The following is a 24,529-nucleotide window of genomic DNA, read 5'->3' as shown; positions in this document are numbered from 1 at the left end:
TCAAGTTTAAAAATAATCAAAATACCTGTGTTTTAATATGTAAGCTCAAGAAATATAATGAAAACTTGGAAATAATAAAGATATTTTATGTGATTCTATTGGGTTATTTGCATATTTTCAAATTGTTTCCTTTCCTATATTTGTTACGTATACATCCTACCATAAAACAAGCCTTCATCAATTTAAAATTATTGAAATAATATAAAGTATACTTTCCCACCACAGTAGATACAATTAGACACTGATAATATACACTTTACAAATTCACAAAATTCAAGAAAAAGACAACAAGGAAATTAAAGATAAATAAAAACAAAAACACATCAAATTAAAATTATGGAATGCAGTAAAAACAGTGCTTATGGGGAAATGTATAGCTATAAACATTTGTTTAAAATAAGAGAAAAAAATATTCAAATCAATAACCCAACTTTCTACTTAAAGACAATGTGAGAAAGAGGAAAATAAACATAAAACAATTGAAACAAAAATAAATAATGATTTAAGTAGAAATATATAAAATCAAGAATAGGAAAAACCATAGAGGAAATCAAAATCAAAAGTTGATTCTTGGAAAGATTCAGCAAAGTTAACAAACCACCTAGAATAACCAATAGAAAAAAAGAGAAGATTAAAGTTACTAAAAATAGCAGCAAGATGAGGACATAACTTCCAGTCTTACAGAAATAAAAATTATTAGAATATTTGCCAATAAATTAAATAACTTAGATGAAATAGGCAAATGTGTACAAAACTACCAAAACTGACTCAAGAAGAAATAAGAAATCTGTATACACCTATAACAAATTAAAGAGATTGAATTAGTAATCAAAATTCTACCCACAAAGAAAATCCCAATGCCCAGAATTCACTAGTGAGTTCCACCAGCAATTAAGGAATAATTAATACCAATTATTCACAAACTCTTCGAAAAATTAAAAGAGCAGTGAATACTTCCTAATTCATGCTATGAGGGCAGTATTATCTTGGTACCAAAACCAGGCAAAAATATCACAAAAAGAAAACTACACATTCTCTCTAATGACAATAGATGCAAACATCCTAAACAAAATTTAAAAATCCAACCCGTTAAAAAAAGATTATTCAATACGACCAAGTATTTTTCCCAGGAATGGAAGGATGCCTTAATATTAGAAAACCAATTACTATGAGGTACCATATCAATAAAATAAAGGCAAACTACATGATCATCTCAACAGATACAGAAAATCATTCAACAAAACCCAACGCCGCTTCCTAATAAAAAGACTCATAAAGTCAGAATAGAAGGGAAATTCACCAACTTGATAAAAACCATCTAGAAAAACCTGTAGCAAACATCACCCTCAATGAAGAAAGACTGAAAGTTTCTGCCTAAGGTCAAGACAAGACAAGGATGTCTGTTCTCACCACCTATATTCAACATCGCACTGCAGAGACAAGGCGGTGCAATTAGGTAAGAAGATAAAATAAAGGTCATCTAGATTTAAAAAAAAAAAAGCAGTAAAAATATCTATATTAGCAGGTAACAAGATATACAGAAAATCCTAAAGGATCTACTAAAAACCTATAAGAAGTAATAAAAATTTCATCAATGTTGCAGGATAAAAGATTATATTAAAAAAAGCAATCTCATTTCTGTATTTGCAATGAATCTGAAAATGAAATTAGGAAAATAATTTTGTTTATAACAGCATCAAAACATTTGGAAAAAAAATAACAAAATAAATGTAAGGCTTTTATTCTGTGCTATGACTTAATTGCTTTTGATACCCCCAAATATGGTATGTTGAAATCATAACCTGCCGGGTATTAGGACATGGGCCTTTGAGAGCTGATTAGGACATAAGGGCAGCACCCTTATGACTGGGATTAGTACTTTTATAGAAGAGGCCCCAGAGACTATTTAGCCCTTTCCACTCAGTGAGAAGGCAGCAAGAAAACATCATCCATGAGCTAAAAAATGAACCATCACCAGACATGAAATCTGTCTTGATCTAGGACTTCCCATCTTCCACAAATACGAGAAATGAATTTATGTTGTAAATAACCTAGTTTAATTCAATATAAACATTACCAAATTTCCAACTGTTTCATTTGCAGTCATTGGCTGATATTAAAATGTATACAGAAGTCTGAGTGACCATACTAATCAAAGAATCCCCCCAAAAAAAGGAACAAAGTTAAAGCATTCATATTTCCCAACTTCAAATATTATTCAAGCTTCATTTATCAAGACAGTATGGTACTGGCATGAGGGCTGCTATATTGACTTTTTCTCTTATTTAAAATTTGAGGAATATCAACTTGAGCCAGCAGAGATATTGGATATTTAGAAACAAAATTAAAATAGTAAAAAATAAAGTAAATTTGCCTTCCAAGTGCAAAAAGATGTTCTGGAAACAAACTAAATTGACAGGAATACTCAGAAAAAATATAATAAAACTGAGGAAAATGTTTCAGTTAAATTTATTTTTATTCTCTTTCATCATTATTTAAATATATTAGAACACTTGTAATTAAAAGTAACAGCAGGATACAAATTTTTATTTAATTTTTGATAAATCAAACCTTGTAATAACTTGGGATAATCTTTCTAAATCCTTATAATTCCTTATAATTGTACCCCCTCCAGGGTCAATACAGAAGATTTAAGGGGGTAGAGATGTGGGTAAGTACCAAGCAATTTTACTGTGCCTCAGAAACACCTGGAGGGGTCTTGTTATAACACAATCACTAGAATTTCTTATCTGGAATATATCCAGAGAATATACATGCCTCATAAGTTTCCAGGTGATGCTGATGCTCGCAATCCAGGAAATAAAACCCGAGAACAAGTAGACTAGGTTATTATTTGAACTCTGAGCCTCCAAGAGAAGGAGCCAGATAATGTGCCTGTGAAGCCACACTGAATATTTCAGATAAACTCTGGATAAATACAGCTCACAGGGTTGTATTGTACAACTCTGCCAGCTGTATTTTATCCAGTGTTCTCAGTCTATATCACAAAGAAGAAAAGCATCATAAGGTTGAGCCAGGTCCCAAATTCCTGACCCACAAATCTGTGAAGTATAAGAGCATGGTATCTGTTTTAAGCCCTAAGTTTTGTTGTCAGTTGTTACACAGCAATAGACAGCCTGAATATCTAAGTGTCTGCATATGAGGACAGGCCCCATCTTTTTGATGCACTAGAATTTCAGCAGGTATCAGCATTTTTGAGAGAAGTCCAGTAAGGGCTCTGGGACATGATGTAAGAAGGACCAGAATCCTGCTCGAGGCTCTGACTAACTTTTTAGATTATTCTGTTCCTTGTGCCAAGGTCCTGCCAACAGCTCCGTGGATAAAGAACAAGCCACAGAGTAGCAATATTTTTACTAATCATAATGGTACTTTTATTTAATGATAATTTTAGTTCTTTAGTTATGGGTAGGGGTGAAATGAAAATACAGTCCAGATAAACTTGGTAGTTTTATATTTTGCTTTGTTTTATTTTTTCCAAGGAAGAATCAGAGAAATAAGTTTTAGATAATTGGCCCAAGTTGATATTTAAACTCAGTACTTAATTTTATTTAGCATATTTACCTATGTTAATATAATTAAAATCATAATTTTTGCTATAATGTTTTTTTTTACCTTATGTATAGGATAATTATGCTTCTCTTGTCTACTTTCATGTGAAACTTAAGTAAATTTTCTATAGGAAAGATATTGCACTTGGATATGCAAATATAATAATGAGAATAACATCTGATATCTAAACTAAACACTAAGTTCTAATAAGCAAAAGCGAATTCTATACCAGTTACTGAATTCAGTAATTATGTAGGGAGAGAAAGACTAGTAGTACTATGGAAGGTCATTAATTTCTTATTGAATAAAGGCCTCTGGAGACACCAGTTTACCAACCTAACCTTGAAGGCTGGATCTTTGTGTGTGTGTGTGTGTGTGTGTGTGTTTGTGTGTGTGCACATACACATGTGTGATGCTTTCTATGAGTAATTTCTTCTGTAAGTCAGCCACAAGTACCATGTTCTACATATAGAGAGACCAGTTAAAGCCCTCCAATTAGTAAAGACTTATATTCTTCAAAACAAAACTGAAAAGTATTATTTTTTGTTTTTGTTTTTCATTTCACAGCTTTTAGTCTGGACTCAAACTGCATCAGTGAAAACAGGGTCCCTCGTGAGTGGCAGGCTGGCAGCTCCGAATGAAACATTGACAAAGGTAGCCAACTGTCAGGATAATAAATACATACTATGAGCATCTACTTAGTCTCTCGATAATATTTTCCATTTTGTAAAATCAACTATTTATAGAGAAATAGCTCATTTGAACAAAAAGGGATAAATACAACAAACATATTTCTCACCATACTGACGCTGCTGTCTCCAACAACGTAACCAGATATTATAAAGCACATACCAATAATAGCTTAAATATTCATGTAAGATACACTTTTGATCTAAGATCTTGAGAGGAACAGCTATAAGAATTGAAGTCAGATACAGATTGTGACAGAGTTTAAATACTAGCTGAGAAATCATATGGTTAGTCAAGGAATCAAGAGTCTGGTATGAAATATCAATTTCCAAATTCTGATAATTTATTTTCTATAGCTTTATTTGTACTAAGTTTGATTTTTATTGTTTACGTTCATGTTAGTTGTCCAAAAACGTTCTCTGATAATTTTAAGTGTCAGTGTCTGCCAAAAATCTTACCAAAATTGTTCATTTTTCTTTAATGACTCGAAGTGGCAGAGCTAAGTCTTAGCATTTCAGAACTCTGATGCTGTTGTTTATCTTTTAGACACTAGATACAGTTGGCCTTTTGATCATTTCACACATTCCTCAACTTTGAATCTAAAAACCCTTGACTTTCTTTACTGTTTGCCATTTACTTTTTGCTGTTATTCAGATCCCTCATTCTTCTGACATGTGGTTCTCCTTGGATATGACTCAAAGTATGTCAACATACGTACAATGTCTTAATTTCAATCTTAAGTAAGCTCTTTTCCTGAAATCTAACCTCCTCTATTGCCAACCCTAACTTCTAATTTGGCACTGAAAGAGTCAGGTAAGAGTGAAAATGATCAAACATGAAGATCTTGGTATGTACTGATGATTATTCTAGCAGCTTCACATATGCCATCTTATTAATTCTTAAATGGCAACTTCAATGTAACACTGTTCATGTGTTTTACACATAAAGTCAGTCTCACTGTAGCTAAATAATATCAAATGAGTATAGAAAAGTTTTCTCAAAGGAGCAAAAACTCCATTTCATTGTTAGTCCACTTCTGGGAACTTTATATAAAATACGAAAGGTGAATACAGACTAACTGAAACAATAGTGCTTACTTTTTAAATACTAAAATGTAAATCAATGTAATTTAATGAAACAGGTATTTTAATCATCACAGACTAATACGTGAAATCTTATTTTTCATACCTGATATTCCATATTTATGGAGTTAATATGTGAAATTATCCTAGAAAGTTATCAAAGGTAATCACTGAAGACTAGGACTATAACATCCCAAGAGATAAGTAGAGAATGTCATTCCACTTTTCTCATGTTGAAAATTAATATAAAATTCCATACAACTTGCATGTACATGTCATTGATTTACCAGCTTTTGACTAGTATTAATTGCAATGTAGAAACAAAGTATTATTGTATTACTATAATAATTTATTATGAATATGGCATTCAAATGCAAGATTTAGGTACAGAATTTTCATGAATAATGATCATTTTCATTCCTGAATGAGTATACATATTCATTTGGTGGTGTGTGTGAGTGTAAGAGCCAGCGTATACTGACATGTAAATGATAATTACTAAGTTCAGAATTTAAAAAGTATTGTTAAATACAACTATCATTAAAAGTTAAATTATACAAATATACGTAAATTTTACTAACTTTAAAAATAATTGATATTAAAAGATCATTTCCTGATTATTTTAACAGTCATAAATTACATATATGCTTGAGAATTACAGATATTGCATCTGTATGGCAGAAATACTACATAATGGTGTACTTCTGTACTTCTTTGTCTTACTTTGATCAGTGATATTACATTTATAACTTGAAATTGGCCAAGGGAGGAATATGTCAACCATGAAAGTCAGCATACACTATGGATTGAGGCTACTTTTCCTTGAGACTCAATTGTACACCATTGTATATAGTTATATGATTATTTTCATTGATTCCCAATGACCATCATGTCAGTAACATCAACATAACTGATACACAAGTCAGGCAGATGGAGATAAAGAAATGACCTTTATTAATGATAAAGCTATTTGCAGAAGCTGCTTTAGAGTCTGCAGCCAATTGTGCTTTCTAGTTTTTTAATACATAATTAGGTAGATTTACTCCTTCTTTCCAACCCAGCTGACATCTGCAAGCTACCCTTAAGCAATCGGTTCTGAGTGCAGCCACTCTTTGGGCAGACAATTCTAAGGATCTGGAACAGAGAGAAGAAAGGCTGAGCCAAATATGCTCTGTAACTTCTCTCCAAGTCAGGGTATCAATTAGTTTATGTCTGACTGCTTGACACTGAAAAAAACCAAAATAACAACGAGTAAATAAGATAGAGCCCATGTCATGACAGTTTGGATGTATGCATTCTATGAGTGCTAGACTCGGTTTAACTTGCTGTTCTGCCATCCTGAAAAAGTCACTTCCTGGTCCAAGGTGACTGCAGGAGCACCATTTCATATGCATTCAGCCAGCAGGAAAGATAAATGAAAGAACTCATCTTTCCTTTTAATGGGACTTCTTTAAACACCATACAACATTTTTCCTTCTCATCAGTGAAAACTTAGTCACATGGCCACAACTAGCTGCAATGAAAACTAGTCAACAGAGTCTTTAGTTAGACACATGGAAGCTCAGAATAAATTTTATATTTGATACTAAAAATAAGAAAGGGAATATTGTATGGAGAATCTTTGCCATACTCACCAATTACATGATTAATTGAATGGGAAAAGAGGCCAGATATGTCAATGTAGCTGAATACTAACCTAGAAATATAGGGCATGGTAAATGTGTTCTAATACAACATCTGCATTTTCCACAACTTGAATCTATTACAATGAAGATGGAAAACTCACTCATAAGAGTACATGTAAAATGCAAAGCAACTGCAAGTGACTCTACAAAAACAAAGGACTATATACATGAACTAAAGAATTCTGCACACCTATAATCCCAGCACTTTGGTAGGCCAAGGCAGAAGGGTCACGAGGTCAGGAGTTCAAGACCAGCTTGACCAACATGTTGAAACCCTGTCTCTACTAAAAATACAAAAACAAACAAAAAAATTAGCTGGCATGGTGTCACACACCTGTAATCCCAGCTACTCAGGAGGCTGAGGCAGGAGAATCACTTGAACCCAGGAGGCAGAGGTTGCAGTGAGCAGGGATTGAGCCACTGCACTCTAGCCTGGGCAACAAAAGAAGGATTCTGATAACTTGGTTTGTAACATAGTGGGGAGAAATTACATATTCCTATAAAGTACACCATATATATAATTTAAAAGTTAATATTTTTAATATGTAATCATGACTAATTGTCACAAGTTTGGAAGAAAAATGTATATTACAGGAGGGTTAAAATATGGTTTATTATAAAGAAAAACATATTTGATTATACCACATTATCAATTATCTGCAAAATTTGATTAAAAGAACATGATAAATCTCCAAGAGTGAGCCATAATAAGCGGATAAAAATAACTGAAAAACAAATGACTTTGAATTAAAACTGATTTCCTGAGGAAGTTTAGGGTGTTTAAAGTGAATCTTCCCAACTAGCTCTTTCATTATATTATACATTTGTATATCACACAGTTTCTTTATAGAGAATATAAGTCTATTTTCATTTTAATACTTGTCTAAATTTTGGTACATTCTGAAATACTGATGTTTGGATTAATGAGATTTTACTCTAAATTCTAATTTTTACAAAGACACAGAAAGTTTCACAATCAGTAAAATACTTTTCCATCCTTGATGAAATGCCTGAAATAAGTACTGTGTTATTATAAAGTAATTCCAACTAGAAGAGAATATTGAACGTGTCTTAATATTCCTTGGTAATGAGACTTTGCAGTACTTTTGTAAGCATCATTGCAGAGACACTTAACATTATGTGATTAAGTTAGCATGTTTAAAACATTTATGTTTACGCAACTGGCAATAAATCAGCATGTTTGTTGATGCTGCTGAGGAAGAGTAATCTTCATCTACAGAACAGAAGTTTAACATTTGCCTAATGTCATGCCCTTGCTCTAGGATTTTTGTGTTCAACTCCAACATATGAATCATTTTTAATCGGAGAAAATAAGCATGATAATCAAATGCAAAGCAGCATACGCTGATACTGAATGGTTGTTCTAATGAGAACTTAACTTCTGCTTGTGTCAGACAATTTAGCTTTCAAAAATATGACTATTAAGCCAAGGAAAAGTCTAAGCAAATCTCTTAGGAAGTTAGAAAAATTTCCTAAGGAAGTTAGAAAAAGTCCTCTATAACCTTTGTACATTTCACCATCATTAGAGAGGTCACAGTCCTCTGGTGCCACAAGTACAGCCACAGCATATGCCTCATCAATTTTCAATCTGTGTATATACCTTCAATTAGTATCTAGGATCATGTTAAAAACACTAACAAAAATTCATTTCATCTAGCTTGGTTCATTTGTTGAGCCTGCAAGTTAAATAATTTTAATTAAACATAGTGGTGAATTTTAAATGATTTTTGCATCCATTCTTCTATCCTCCAGACATTGTTCAAAAGACTTGAATGTTAACAGTCTCTAGGCTCATTTTCAATTATAGAAACCGTACATAGGGTGACTCAGCTCATGCAAGGGGGGGGGGGGAAAGAAACTAGGCAAATGATGTAATATGAGAAGTGATCATTATTTTTTTTTTCTTTTGAGCAGGAGAACAGATAAGCTTTGGAGGGTTGCTAACTGAAGTTTCCTCTTAGTTTTCAGAACCTAAAAAGTAATACATCAATTCATGTATGGTTATGGAAAAAAGACTGATGGGTTTTAAAATATTGTAAAATGTCTATGACTTACTTTTACTCAAGTAGATTTAGACTGGTGATGAAAAATGGTACAGTCAGATCTCAAAGAAAAGAATATGACATGAAGTTGGGAATCATTTTTGAATTTTACTGAATTAGTCAGATCAACCACTTTCTTACTTCTCATTTAGAATAAGTAGGATCCTCAGACACTAAATTTAGACAAAATTCCTGAGTGTTTGGTGTGGACATTGAGATGATACTAAATTGATACCATAGTTGCACAGTTGAATATGAAAGATAGAGAAAGCATAATATCAAAAGTCAGGTACAGACTTCTGGCTTCCACTTAAGTTATAGAAAGCAGAAAATATTGCTCCGAATATAAAAAAGAAAAACCTCGGTAATGTATAAAATCATAACTTTTTGGAGTCTTTCTGAGAGCTGAGATTGCAGGTCAACCAATTAGCTTAAAATCTAAGGAAACACAAGCTCCTCCAAGAAGAGACAGCACATTAACATAGACTCATATAGAGTAAAGAATGGGAGGAAGACTAGGCCGCCACGCCAGAAGTTAAGAATTCATCTATTTTTTTTAACAAATTGCTAAAAGTCAAGTGTGAATTAGTGTGGTAGCACGGAAACACTTGTATCTGAATACGAAAGTGTAATTATTAACCCAATCACGGGCTCTTCTCCACGAAATACCATTGAGTACTTAGGAAAAAGAATATGGGCAGGTGGGTAATGGACAAAGTCTCTATCAGTGATGCTGGATTGTGGGAAAGGGAGTGGTCACTACTCAAGAAAGGAATAAAGCCCTGCTGAAAGTCCTTCCTAGATTACTACTTCCACAGAATAAAACCATTAATCTGCTATGGAAAGGAAAACAAATCTGCTATATCCCAAGACAGGTGGTAAGACCCACTGTGGCCAGGAGAAGAGGAAGTGGCATGCCATATCCTGATGAAACAGGGTCATGGAACCACCCTTGTCCAGACCACAGAAGAACACCTCCCATTAGGGGAAACTGTGAAAGCCCTACTCCAAAGAACTAGAAACCCAGAGACTGCCTATGTCCGCCTCTGGATCACAGCAAAGAACATTCTCATTCTAACAAAGGCTACCAAGTGTTAACAATCTTCTACTGGGGGGAGAACAAAAGCATGGAGACAGACTCTGAGAAAATAGTGAGAAAAGTCCTAAAGCTGAGGGCAGAAAAGCATGAAAAACTCTTCAACAATCCAGCCCTCACTTTATGCACTAGTTAAAACTTCGTAAATTATAAAGACAGTGGTATGCCAAGGTAATCTAAGTAATAGCAACACCCAAATTTAGGTCAACTTCTGGCTACATAAATTCAATTCCCTGATAAAGTCGTAGGAGACAAGAAGTCACGCCCATACTCAAGCAACTAAAAGACTACCTCGGTCTCTACATTCCAATATGCAATGTCCAAGTTTTAACAAAACCCTGTTAGACATGCAGGAAAGCAAGAAAAAAAAAGACCCGTCAACAAGGGACAAAGTACTTAACAGATTCAGATTTAGATATGGTCCAATTGTTGGAACTACTAAAGAATTTAGAAAAAATATAATTACCATATTTAAGACATTGAAATAGGTACAATGTGTATGAACAGATAAAAATACAGATGGGAAATTGAAACTATAAGAAAAAAATAAAGTTAAAATGCTAGAAAAAAATTCCACATTAATAGATATGATCAATGTCTTTAAAGGATTCACTGTGTTACTTAAACAGACAACATGAAAATTAGTAAACCTAAGGATAGGTCAGTAGAAATTATCCAAACTAAAACACAAACTGAAAAATAATAGATAAAATACATCTTAAAATCCAAAAACAATAGCATTGAAGAGTTGTTGGAGACAATATCAAATAGTTTAGCATATGTATAATTGTTATCCGTGAGAGAAGAGAGAGAAAAGAACTATTAAATGAGATAATGGCTTGGAATTTTTCAAAAATAATACAATATATTAATCTATGGAACTAAGAATATCAGAGATCCTAATCAGGATAGATAACACCACCCTCCCACACCAAATTTAAAAGCCCTAGATGCACGATATATAATTTCCAAACACAAAAGATAAAGATAAAATATTGAAGTCAACCAGAGATAAAGGCACACAATACACAGAAGAACTGTGATTAAAATTTTATCAGATGTCATATTAAAAATATACATCAGATGACAATGAAGTGACATCATTACTTTAAAAATCTACCCACTTAGAATTCTCTATTCTGTGAAAATATTAAAAAACGAAGGAGTCATAATATCAATTTCAGACAAACAAAACTTTCTAGTATAGATAGTTACTAGCAGTATTGCTATTCAGGAAATAAAATTCAGGCATAGGATTATTATTAACAACATCTACATGAAGAAATGAAGATCTTCACAAACACTTAAAACCAATGTAAACATGTTAGACTTGTTTTTTTATCACTTTTTTTCACCAAGCAATTATTTTCTGACTATAGAAAAATTAGGAGGAAAAATGTGAGTATATATCATTCCAAATTAAAATATTTTACAAAAAGTTACAAAAAAATTGGGGAAAAAGTATTTGCTTACTGATGTAGGATTCTTATACTACATATAAAGTATAATTTTGTTTGAGGAGAGCCAAAAATTAGTCAATATTACTTAATATGTTAAACATAACCATTAAAATATAAAAAAGAAATATAGTGACCATAATAGAGTGTAAATGTAAATATATTAAAAAATCAAAACCAGGTGGAATAAAAGGAAAATGTAATAGAGAAATTATAGAACAAATAGATTTGAATCCAACAATGACTGCATTGAATGTAATTGATCTAAATACAAAATTTCAAATTTTTATGAAATACCGAGACTCAACTATATACTCGATAGAAGAAATTACTTTAAATTTAAAGAAAACAAGTAAAAAATTAAAAATGAAGTGACTATATGAATACAAGGCAAAATAGATTTCAGAATTAAAAAAAACACCGGAAATAAAGAGAAACATCGCATCATGATAAAGAAATATTATACCATGAACATGTAACAATTGTGAAGTGTATGGATCTAAATAGAGCTTTAAATTCATACACACACACAAACTTGGCAGAACTCAAAGGAGACATTAAAAATGCAATTATCATTGGAGCTGCAACTCTTCTACCATGGTAATAGGAAATGTAGGTATAAAATCAGCAACGATTTAAAGGCCTGAATAATACAACCAAAAACAGACTTAATAGATAATTAATAACCCTGTGCACAATAACAAGTAAAATAGATATTTTCTCAATAGCACATGCAACATAAACACAAACAGACAATATTCTGGGTGATCAAAAAAAATTCCCCAAAATAATACAAGACATACTATCCAACCATAGCAGAATTAAATTAGAAATCAAAAGCAGAAATATAGCTAAAATATTAACAAACATTTTGAAATTAAACACTTCCAGATAACTTATGATTCACAAAAGCATCAAAACAAAAAATAGAAAACATTTAAATTGAATGAAAATTAAGCATAACTTATTCAAATATGTGGGATGCAATTAACATAGTGCTTAAAGGAAACAACATCAAATATTTATGTTGTGCATATATTAGTAAATAAGAAAGGCCTCAAATCAGTTTCTAGGGTTTTAGCTTAGAAAACTTTCAAAACAATAACAAATCTAATCCAAAGTGAACAGTAGGAAGAAAAAAAAATGAATAACTCTATGCATTTGAAAGAAATCTAAAGAACAGAGAAAATCAATATAATCAAGATCTGATCCTTTGAAAAAGAAGAAAAGTGATAAAACATCACAATAAAAAAAGACAAGGCAAAAGTCACCAATGTCAAGAAATAAAGATTTTACATTCACTGAAAACTCTACAATCATTTAAAGTATAATATAGACATTTATAGCAAAATAAATAGCAAATAAATACAATCACAAAAATGTATGCTTCAAATTTTGACAATTTTGATGAGATGGACAAATTCCTCAAAAGAATCAATCCACTAAACTTACTTATGGATCAACTGAACAGTACCATATCTCTTTAATTTTGTAGTTTGAAAACTTCCAAATAATTTTCCAGATCATTTCTTCACAGTGGCACTTAAAATTTACCCAGGTCAATTCAATGTACATTCAGATTTTAAAATTCCAGCCCTTGGCTCTACATCAAGAGGTGGTGGGAGTTATTGGTGAGCCACGAGATGATTGTGAGGATTAATTAAAAATTCTGGAGCATCTGGGCTGTTTCATTAATCTCAAACAATGAAGAGTCAAGGCATTTGTTTAGGGTAGAAATTGCAGGCTGAATTAACAAGTGAGGAAAACCCAGGATATTCCTCTGGATCAATGATTCTCAGCCAAAATTCAAATGAATAAGAAACACTGGGGGTGAGACCCAGGCATCAGTAATTTTTAAACTTTCCAGGTGTTATCAATAAAAGCCAATTTTGAGAACCATGAAGCTGACAGGTGGAGATTCTTAATGAGATTAGTGTTAAATCTTTATAAACACAGATGAGTAAAGTGTCTTAAAGGGCAGTATTTTGTATCAGAAAGCTGTCTTTACCTCAGTTAGGAAAGAAATCAACTTGTCTAAATGCTTTGCACATATTAAGAAGGGAAGCCTTTCTGTCTATCTAAATATCCAGTCTGATTACCTTTGTAGCATCCTAGAAATCTCTTCATATGATTCTTGCCATGGATAAATACTCTATACATATTGTAGAAGAGGCAAAATTTTACCTCTACCTTCTGGGTGTTTTTAACTAGGACTGACAAATTGACAGGAAACATAACAGAAGAAAAACATACACATTTATTTAATATTAGTTTTACGTGACATGAAAGTCCACGTAAGAAAATGCAGACTCGAAAGAGTTTAATGCTTAGATATTGTATTGGACTAAGAGTAGTAAGTTGTGAAAAAGTAACTAGTTTAAGTGGTAAGGCTAGAAGATAAGTTACTTTCTTTGTAGTATAGGGAGAACAACTTTCATATGGGAGTTATACGTCATGCTTTAAAGAACTAGTAAGAAGGTCAAAGTTATCTTATACCTGTTATTTTTCAATTGCTTTTAACACAAAATAGTCAATATACCAGAGTTACATATTTGTGGGTATTTGGGACATATGTGAAGGATATTCTTAGCTCCTTCAACATCAGGGATTCCATATCAGATACAATCAATTTAAAAAAAAAAAAGATAGCAATGCCATTGTATGAACAGACAAAACAGATGATCTTGAAGGTAAAAAAGTAATGCAGAGAAAAAACAAAAGAACATACAAATATTCTAATCTGCATTTTCAGAAGTTTGTATTGAACATAAAACCATAAACAAGTAATTCCAGTAATTGGAAATGAACAAGATCCACAGATTGTAAACTACATTATTACAGAGAGAAATGGAAGACTAAATAAATGGAGATATATACTATGCCTATAAGTCAGAGAACTCAATAATATGTAAATTTAAATTCACCTCCAATTTGCTTAACAGGTTGAATGTTATCCCAGTATAAATCCCAATAGACACTTTTGTAGAAATTGATAAAACGATTCTAAACTTTTAATGAAATGCAAAGGACCTAGAGTTGACAGAGTAACTGTGACAGAAAAAGTTATTGGATAGCACTGATTTCAAGATGTACTAAGAAGCTACAATAATCAGCCCAGTGTCATGTTGATATAAAGAAAGACAGATTAATTGAAGAAAATAGCGACACAAATTTGAGTAAGATTCAGTGCATAACAAGTATTTATTTTATTGTATTAGAGACAGTGTCTCACTCTGTCACCCAGGCTAGAGTGCATTAGTGTGATCCTAGCTCATTGTAACCTCTAACTCCAGGGCTCAAGTGATTCTCCCATCAGCCTCCGATAGAAATTTTGAAATGATACTTACCAAAGAAGATATATTAATGCCAAATACATAAAAACTATGCTCAAGAAGGGGCTAAAGAGACTTGTGGGGATAATGGGTAGGTTCATTCTCCTGATTACCGCAGTGGTTTCTTGGTTGTATATATATGCCAAACTTACCTAATTGTAAAAATGCTACTTTGTAGGGACTAATTTTGTAGAGAAATAAATAGATGGGGTGTTTAAGTAACTTTTTTTTATTATCTTGAACTGTAAAAGAAGTGATCATTTGATGTTGGTTATTGTGTCTAATACCTGACATCTAAGATTGTTCATGTAAATTATCTTAATTTTATTTAATTATATTTAATAAGAGAAACAGAATTTGGAGAAAATAAGCTACTGGAAGAAATAAATGTGTGAAAGATTCATTTGGTGCATGAGAATGTCCTCGATAATATCCTCAAAGAATGAAGTGTAAATCAGAAAATGTCTGAAAAGTATGATCATGCTAAACTCTTGTCAGTTACACACAGATGCTCCTCCCTAGTAGATATTCTACAGGAGAGTATCTAGAAATATAAAGAAGTTTTGGTTGAGGATGTTATACAATTTGCATCAAGAAAATAGAGCCAGTACAATTTGTGTCAATTATAACCTTGTAAGAAAATGAGTAAAATGTAGACAATTTATGACTAAACTTTTAACCAGCCAACTCTTCTCTGTACACCCTCATAAAAATGGCAGTAACAAAATGATATAAAAACAAAGGAAAACCCCTACACAGTACATAAATTGGACACATCTTCTTAAGAAATTTTCTACAGCTTATAACAGCGAATATTTAAATTTTTTAATAACTAAAAGCATCTCAGAAAGTTTCTCATTCTACTCATGAAATGAGGTTAAAAATATAAAGAATGTTATTCTTTATTTTTTCTCTCCTCCTGAAAATCTTCAAATACTATAAACTCAGAATTTAGCCTTTTTGGTAAATTTCTTTATTTCCATAACTAACTTTTAGAATAAAAACTACTCTGTTCTGACGGGTGCTTTGTGAATTTGTTAAATTTGGAATAGAGCATCTTTACTGTTTCATTCAAACTCTCAAAATAATTGTACTTTCTACTTAAGAAATCATTCAGATAACTTCTCAGGGCATTTGTTCCTCAGTTAGATAGAAGTTATTGTTATCTAAATCACCAGAGATCTAATTTTAACCTTTGGCAGATGTAATATCCTAAGATTGTGAAGTAAAAGTGACAAGACTAAAATTTGTATGTTCTGTTTCGTTATATCCTGCCTATATTTAATTAAATATTTCTTTGTATTCCATACAAGTCAAATTCTAATGCAGTGAAGGAAATTTTTTCAAAAGTTTTCACATATAGAAGATTTATTTGTCTTTGCTATCCGTGATTCACGAAGTCAAATAAACCCAGGCTTATTTATGTTGCAGGCTAAACCTGCAAAAAATAATGTATCTTAAAAAACATTAAAACAGAATTTTTCCTCTCAAAATAGCTTGACACAGTCTGCATGACTACATTACATTGCAGTCTTAAATGCTTATGTTACATCTGAAGTGTAATTTTCAAATTCCTGAGAAAAGGGATTTGAAATATTCAAGATGGCATTATTTTGTCATTAAAAAGCGGATGTCACTTGCGCCCCTTACATATATATGAATAAAAAAGTAAATGTTAACAAAATAGCATCAGTTTTTACCAAAAAAAAAAATAAAAAGGTTTTTACCAGATGAATGAGCAACCGTTTTTAAATACTTATTTAGAACAATAGTATTTATGTTCCATGTGAACAATTATTTCTCTAATGTTAGAAATGATGTTTTATTAATTTTTTAATGCACAAGTAAATAGCAATTAATAATGTAAGAGCTTTAATGCAGCCAACCTTAATTGTATTACACCTCCAGTAATCATTAAACCACTAACTGATATTAAGAATACATGTATTATACAAAACAACCCTGTAATAATATATGTAATAAGTATTTTACAATACAAATTTAATGCAGAGACAAATCAGAGCTTCCCTATGCTTATAATGTTTCTGAATTCTCTGACAGATTTAGTGAGAATAGGATAAAGACTGAAGAAATATTATATTGAGCCAAATTTTCATTCAATAAATATTGTTGCCATACTCTTTTTAGATACTGAGATATATCAATAACACATGCCCTCATGGATAGTATATTCCAGTGGATATACATTTGGAATACAGTATTAATTAGGGTTGTAAAAAACTGTAGAGAATACAGTTTTAGGAGCATAAGCAGGCATTTGGTTTGAGATTTGTTACACTGATAAAACCTATCAGTCATTAAACTGAAGTTGTTCAGTAAATATTTGTGTCTGGAGATGAAGTTTCAGGCAATGCAAGAAGTATACATTTGAGAGTCACTCTGGTGGATGAATAAAATTTTAAGTGATGAGATCGGATGAAATAAGGGAATGAGTGTGAATAGAAACTATGATCTGAGGATCATGCTCCATGGCACTCCATGATAAAAAATCAGGGAGATATGGCAAAACTAGTAAAAGTGACTGGAAAACCACAGCCAGAGACACTTAAAGCTGACTGTACTAGTCTATTTTCATGCTGCTCATAAAGATATACCAGAGACTGGATAATTTATGAAGAAAAAGAGGTTTAATGGACTCACAGTTCCACGCAGCTGGGGAGGCCTCACGATCATGGTTGAAGGCAAGAAGCACATCTTACATGGCAGCAGGTGAGAGAAAATAAGAGCCAAGAGAAAAGGGAAATCCATTATAATACCTTCAGATCTCATGAGACTTATTGACTACCAGGAGAACAGTATCAGGGAAACCGCCCCTATGATTCAATTATCTCCCACCAGGTCCCTCCCACAACAGGTGGAAATTATGAGAGCGATAATTCAAGATGAGATTCAGGTGGGGACACAGCTGAACCATATCACTGACTATTCCCAAACAGTTTCCCCACTAAATTGTCTTCACATCTTTACGAAAAATCAGTTATCACATAAGTTTGGGTCTTCCTACAGGTGGAACTATTTCCAGACCCTCTATTGTTTCATTTGTCAATATTTCCATCTTGTTGGGAACCATACTTTGATTACTGCAGCTTTTAATGATAATTGGTTTCAGATCTTACAGCTTCACTCTTTTTAAAAGTTGTATTAGCTATTCCAGAATATTTGCATTTCCATATGAATAGAATCAGCTTGCCAATTTCTACTAAAAACGAAATTTTTATTGGAATTAATTTAAATCTGTAGACCAATTTGGTGAAAATTAACATCTTAATATTAAATCTTCCAGTTAATGAATATAGTGTATCTCTTTATTTAGATATTCTTTATTCTCAGCAATACTTAGTAAGTTTTACCATGTAGGTGTTGCACATCATGTATAAGATATACCACAAAGTACTGACTATTTTATGCTATTGTGATTTTTAAAATTTAAGTTCAATATCTAATTTTTATTGTTTACACACAATACTTTTAATTATCCTGTGCTATACAAACTTGATAAACTTGCTACAAGATTTCTAGTAGAGTCCATGAAATGGCCTGCGTAGATAAATATGCCATCTGCAAGTAGTAAGAATTTTACTTTTTTCCTTTTAATATTGAGGGCTTTTGTTTATATTTTTAAAGAACCAGAAATTGTCTCTATTGAATTTCTCTACTGATATTTTTCTTTCCTATGTTATTGGTTTTTCCTGTTATCTTTATTATTTTATTCTCTCCTTTTGAATTTTATTTGCTCTTCATTTTCTATTTCCACAATAGAGTAGTTGAAGTATTTAGTGTGATAAATTTCCCTCTAAGTACTGCTTTTGATATATCTCACATATTATAACATTGTATTTTTTTATTTGCTTATTTAAAAATTCTTTCTTCTTCCTCCCTCTCTAAATTCTTTAACTTTGGGGTTATTTAGAAGTATATTACCTAGTTTTTGGCTGGGCACAGTGGTCGCGCCTATAATCCCAGCACTTTGGTCGGCTGAGTTGGGCGGATCACTTGAGGTCAGGAGTTCGAGGTCAGCCTGGTCAATATAGTGAAACCCCTGTCTCTACTAAAAACACAAAAATTAGCCAGGTGTGGTGGCAGACGCCTGTAATGCCAGCTACTCAGGAGGCTGAGGCAGGAGAATCACTTGAACCCAGGAGGCAGAGGCTGCAGTGAGCTGAGATCGTGCCACTGTACTCCAGCTTGGGTGACAGAGCAAAACTCTGTCTCAAAAAAGAAAAAAGAAAAAAAAGGTAGTATCTTATTTAGTTTTAAAGTATTTTGAGATTTACCAGATATTTCCCAGTATTCACAAAGCAAAAACTAATAGATCTCTAAAGACAAACAGGCAAATCCCCCAAAACAGTTGAAAAATTTACCATCCTTTTCTCTCTGATTGAAAGAACAAGTAAACAGAAAGAACAGGATATTTTTAGTATATTTTTCTTATGAATTTTTTGTTTAATTGTATCATAGTGACAGAATATGCCCTGCATAAAATAAATCCCTTAAAATGTATCGCAAATTTTATGGCCCAGAATCTTAGCTATCTATAAATGTTTTATATTCACATTTAAATAATATATATCCTGCTTACATTGGGTAGCATATTCTAGAAATTATAATTGTTTGGTAATGTTGTTCAGGTCTTTTACAAATATTAACTTTGTGTCCACTTGTTCTATCAATAATGAAGAGAAAGGTGGTAAAATTTGCAACTACTGTTGGGGGATTTGTCTAATTCCCTTTGTGAGGTTTTGCTTTGCGTATATTGGACCTCTATTAGATGGTTTATAAACGTTTATCATAGTTATGTTCTCTATTCCTTGTAATAATATGTAGTCTGAAATATGCTTTGTATGATATGAGTATAGCCATTCCATCGTTCTTTTGTTTATTTTAACATGGTATATCTTTTCAATACTTTTATTTTCAGCATATTTATTCTTAATTTTTAAATCAGTCTCTTATGAACTTCATGTATTTAGACCTTATTTTTAAAATTATATTGACAATGTCTTTTAATTATAATTTTTAGATTACTTCTATTTAATATGATTATATTGTGTTAAAGTCTACCTTGTTGACATTTTTTCTATATATTTCTTGTTTTTTATCCTTTTTTCTGATACTTTTGAATTAATTAGTTAATTTTATGATATCATTTTAACTCTATTATTGACTTAATAGTTATAAGCTCCTCCCATTTTTCTATTTTAGTGCTTAATTTAGGGCTTATGAAGTATACGTTTAACTTATTAAAATCTACTGTCAAGCAATACTATGCCTATGCATCTATCATATGAGAATCTTATTATAGTTCCCTTTCAATTTTTTCTCTTTCAGTTTTTGCATGATTGCTATCATACATTTTATCTTGGCTTATAAGTTCTCAAATACAATGTACTGTCTTTGCTTTAAACACACATATAACTTAAAAAGATTTGTTTAATAATAAGTAAAGGTATACCTTGTTTTAACTCACATATTTATTGTTTCTGGTTCTCTTCACTCCTTCACTTAAATCCAGAATTCCATCTGATATTTTCCTTTTTCTAAAGGATTTCCTTTAACATTTCCTATAGTACAAATCTGCTAGTGATGAAATTCTATTGAGGACCGTGCCGGGGGTGGTGGAGAATGAACAGACACAAAAGACAAAGACAAACAGAGAACATGGCGGCCGCACCCAGAGCCTCCGCCTCACTTTATTTATACTCCATAAACCCCACGTCAGCAGAAAGAACACAATGCAAAACAAACTTTCTTTACCCAGATGTAACCTTCTGCTTAGTTCCTTGTCTCTATGCTCTTCCTTATTTGTCCGCCTTCTTGGCGCCTACGGGAGTTCATTAAAAGTTCAATTGGAGATACTGTCCTTGAGCCCTATCTATTCTCAGCATACTGTTTTCAAGGGCCCCTGCAAAATTCGTCAGCTTTTATATATCCAAAATGGTCTTCATTTCACCTTCATTTTTGACATATACTTTTGCTGAGTTGATTATTTTTTCTTTCAATACTTGGAAGATAATTTTTCACTGTTTTCTAGCTGTATCATTTATAATGAGAAATTAGCTGTCTTTCTTTTGTTTCTTAGTTTTTAATTTTTATCAGTACTTTTATTTTTTGTAGCTGATTTTAAGCAATTTGATTATGATATGCCTTTGATCTCCTCCTCCCCTTCTTCCTCCTCCCACCTTCTCCTCCGCCTCTTCCTCCTCCTCTTGTTCTTCTCCTAGGGTTTATTTAGTTGTTTGGATCTGTAAGTTTATGGTGTTTATTCAATTTGGACAATTTCAGCCATTGTTTCTTTAAATATATTTTCTCTACATTTTTCTTCTCTCCTTTGTGGTCATAAATTACATGTACTTCTGGCTACCTGAGATTGCCCAATGGTTCACTGATGCTGTCAAATTTTTCTGTCTGTTTTCTTCATGAGTTTGACAGTTGATAGTTTCTCTTACTGTCTTCCAGTTCACAAATCTTTTCTTCTGCAGGGTCTAATATGACGTTTTTCTCATCCATTATATTTTTCTTTTAACATATTGTACTTTTTATCTCACAGACTTTGGGTTATTGTAATATTTTACATATTTCTGTTTAACATGATCAATCTTTTTTATCTACACTCTTGAACATACGTAAGACAGAAGTAATCATCTGTGTCATTTATGTGTTTGTTTTCATTGAGTGCATTTTCTCCTCATATGTTCCAACTTTTTAATGCTATAGCTTTTTTTTGGATAGCAGAAATTGTGAATTTCACCACATTGTGTGTGGGATAGTTTCTGTAGTCTCATGCTTTTTTTTTTTTTTTTTTTTTTTTTTTTTGAATAGAGTTAAATTACTGGGAAGCAATTTGAACTTATGTTTTGTTCAACATGAGCAAAGAGACCTTTAGGACTAATTTTGCCACAATACTGATGCAAAAAATAAATAAGTAAAATAAAAATAAATAAAAAACTTCTATGAATGTTATCCAATGTCCCATTAATTATAATGTTCATTTGTTGGTTAGAAACCTGGCCCTGGCCCTGTGTGATTGTAAGCATTATTTTTCCCCCTGCTCTTTTTGAGTAATAGTTCCTTGTCTTGTATACATTTCTCACATATGTGCACTGAGAGTGCTTAGTTGAAAACACAAGAGTGGTCCTCGGCAGATATCCACTTTGGACTGCTCTCTCTTTCCTTTTCAGTGCTCTGCCATGTCAACTCTAATTGCTTTGGTCTTCTATGTCTTTTAACTGTTTCCTCAATTGAGGACAGCTGTCTCCATCCCCAATATTCCCTCTACTACCACCTGAAAATCCTCTCGTCAGTAAACTGTGGCAATTTTAGGATTCATTTTATTTGTTTCCCTTCTCTCAGAGATCACTTTTCTGCACTGCTTGATGTCCAAAGTCTGAAAACCATTTGACATATTTGTAATTGTTTCACACTCAGGATAAATCTGATATAAGAAATAAACCCCTCACTCACCTTTCAGTAACTTACTTACAGTTATTTTTTAATTTTTATTTCCAAGGAGTGCTTTTACATATTTTTGCACTAAATGTGAGCTTTGTCTCTTTCGGGTGATTTTACTTCAATCTTGAGCCTTTTTTTCCCCTTCTTTTCTTTTCTCTATAGTTTTCATTTTACTTCAGACTCTACCTTGCTCTTCACAAGGTGTTAAAGTGAGAAGGAAAAATATTTTGGCTTTAAATACTGCTTATTTTTGTCTACTGCTAATAATTCTCTTTTAGTTACACTGAATGCATTAGATTTACATAGATTTGTTTATGCTTCCTATTCTGCATAGTTTTGGAGGGTTGGAGGATGTTTTGCGACATTCAGTTTTGTCTGGAACTAATATCTCTGGAAGTCTTTACTATATTTTTTTAAAAATATGTGACTGTAGAAACAATATAAAAGACACATAGAGAAACAACAGATTTGTTTAATGTTAAAAGAATGTCCTCAAGTGTCTGAGCATTTTAGAATAATTAAATATTCAATTAAAGTTAAAATATACAGTTGCATAGCTCCACATTTTGATTTCAAACTCAACAATATGTGTAAAATGGGAAAGACATAACTATAAGAAAATATTTAAAAGGATATTTACAGCTTCATTTGACTACAAACTCATACAAAATGGTTATTATAAGACAATGAGAAAATTTAAGATATATTCTTAACATCGATACAATAATATCATTCAGAGAATGTATCTCTCAAGTATAAAAGCATCAGTATTTAAAGATAAATTCAAGGATTTTATTTAAAACATACTTATAAATGCAAAAACCATGAAAAAAGCAAAAACTACCTAATTGCCTATCTATAGGAGAAAGACATTTGACTAAATATCAATATATTATACCATAAAATTTTATACAACTATAAAGTGAATCACATCTGAATTTTAGTAATTTTTGAGAGAACCTCAAGTTGAAAATTAAAACAGAATGTCTGCTATAAGTCAGTTTTTATTTTATAAGAATAATTGATTTTATTCATGTTTATATATGTGAAGAAAGTTAAATATGTGAAGAAAGTTAAATATGTGGAGAAAGTTAAACATCAGTCCTCAACAGGACATCGACATTAACGTCAGTTACATATATGCAGAAAATTAAAGATTAATACTCAATAGGCCATTGACATTAGGTCCAGCAGTAAGATTAGACCTTAGAGGAAACCATATATGCTGTTTTATTGTTTCACCTGCTAAAAAGTAAGTGGATACTATGTTAGAATTTTTCAAAATATATAAAAAGTAAAGAAAGGGACATGCATTAAAAAGTTACATCTCACAACAAATATTAGCCTACGAAAATCAAAATACAAGGAAAGGATTATCGACAACATGTCTAGGACTCCTATTTGTTCAAAAGCTGAATTAAGTAGCTCTTTTGAAAGAAAAAAGTTTGCCTCCAAAGACTGGCACCAGAATATGTCTACAGCTCTTTGGCTTTTACCACACTATGAGTATGTGCACTTTCTCATTTTGAATCATACCTTATAATTGAAGGGATTTATAGAAATCTTAAAGGAATCATTTCAGGAAGCAAACTATCACAAGTGAGAAAAATTGAAAAGATTCAGAGCTAGTAAGCTTTGAAATAAACAGACAGAAAAGGAACTTAATGAGTTTCCACAAATATTTAAAGAGTGATTAGAATTGTACTTACAAATTTTTATTACTTTTCATAGAGAAAGAAGCAAGAGAAAATAATACTAAAACCACAAATTGTTCGGTTAGAATTTAAGTAGGATGTCTTCCCTGGAAAGACAATAAACAAATGAAAGATGCTAATTAGAAACGCTATTAAATAATTATACATAAAAATAAATTACATAATCCTTTATGTTAATATAACTTAATATTTGTCTTACACATGTATATATTACATTTTATTTTTGTTTGCTTTTTAATCTTCAGAAATACTCTATGTCATCAAAAAGACATTATTATCTCCATATTTATCTATAAACATTTCTCTGTTGAACGATGTACACTATGTCACATAACTTCTTTTGGTAACAAAACACATTTTTATATAGAT

General features: G+C 31.9%; 1 long non-coding RNA gene across 8 annotated transcripts in view; it reads right to left on the bottom strand.

Annotated features, from left to right (window-relative positions):
- The window catches only part of LOC106997627 (uncharacterized), a 277,093-nt gene extending 254,146 nt beyond the window's left edge, over positions 1-22,947 (bottom strand). For 6 of the 8 annotated variants that reach the window (XR_013415935.1, XR_013415936.1, XR_013415939.1 and 3 more), the window contains exons 1-2: positions 20,464-22,947; positions 17,637-17,690 (exon numbers count right to left, since the gene is read on the bottom strand). This is a non-coding gene — a long non-coding RNA (uncharacterized LOC106997627). The remainder of the gene's footprint in view (positions 1-17,636; positions 17,691-20,463) is intronic. The other 2 variants (XR_013415937.1, XR_013415934.1) reach the window with 2 other exon arrangements.
- Between the last annotated feature and the right edge of the window lie 1,582 nt (positions 22,948-24,529).

Source organism: Macaca mulatta, chromosome 3 (assembly GCF_049350105.2).
Source record: "Macaca mulatta isolate MMU2019108-1 chromosome 3, T2T-MMU8v2.0, whole genome shotgun sequence".
In the NCBI taxonomy this organism is placed as follows: Eukaryota; Metazoa; Chordata; class Mammalia; order Primates; family Cercopithecidae; genus Macaca; species Macaca mulatta.
Note: the sequence above shows the minus strand (reverse complement) of the source record. Positions and strands in the feature narration are given on the sequence as shown.